Below are 786 nucleotides of genomic sequence, written 5' to 3'. Positions count from 1 at the left end.
AGTGTTCAAAAATATTTGAAATTTTTTTATAATATACTAATAAATCAACAAAAAATATAATAATAATAATCACACACTGTGATCAATGATGTTAACGAGATTCTAGGTTGATATATATAATTATAAAGTGATATGGTTAGCATGTGCCATTTGTCAACTGAATGAAGAAAAATGAGGAATGAGATAATGATTAGTTATCTAATACCCTAGCTAGTGTACTGTGACCTAAAATAAGAACTTGGATGATATCGTGGCAAATCCTCAAAACATATATTGACAAGTAACAAAACTATCAAAATATGGAATCTCAAGTATATAATGAAACTTAATATAAGCATATATAAGTCAAATATCACTAAGTGGGGACATATATTTCTAGGTTTCTTATTTAGATAAAATTCCAAATCTATTGATGATTGTGTATGAACTTAACTAATTAAATAATGGTTGGACAATAAGTAAGATAAGTTTTCATGAATTGGGTTAAATAGTAAGTTTAAAAATAATTATTGATGATTTCGGATTTTGTACATTTTTTTATCTAAAAATTTTAGAATTAAGTATATTTTACTTGTTACGTTGTACTACATACAAAGTAAATTATTATTTCCACACTTATATGATGGTTTAAAATAGGTTAAAGTACTTTGTTAGTTATTAATGTTTGGATTAAATATTAATTTTATTTTTAATATTTAAAATTATTTTTTAAATATTTTATTTTATTTTATTTTATTTTTAATTAAAATCAATTTTTTTTAAAAAAATATTCTTTTTTATTATTAT

This window comes from Arachis ipaensis, chromosome B03 (genome assembly GCF_000816755.2).
Source record: "Arachis ipaensis cultivar K30076 chromosome B03, Araip1.1, whole genome shotgun sequence".
In the NCBI taxonomy this organism is placed as follows: Eukaryota; Viridiplantae; Streptophyta; class Magnoliopsida; order Fabales; family Fabaceae; genus Arachis; species Arachis ipaensis.
This window is presented reverse-complemented; position numbering follows the sequence as displayed.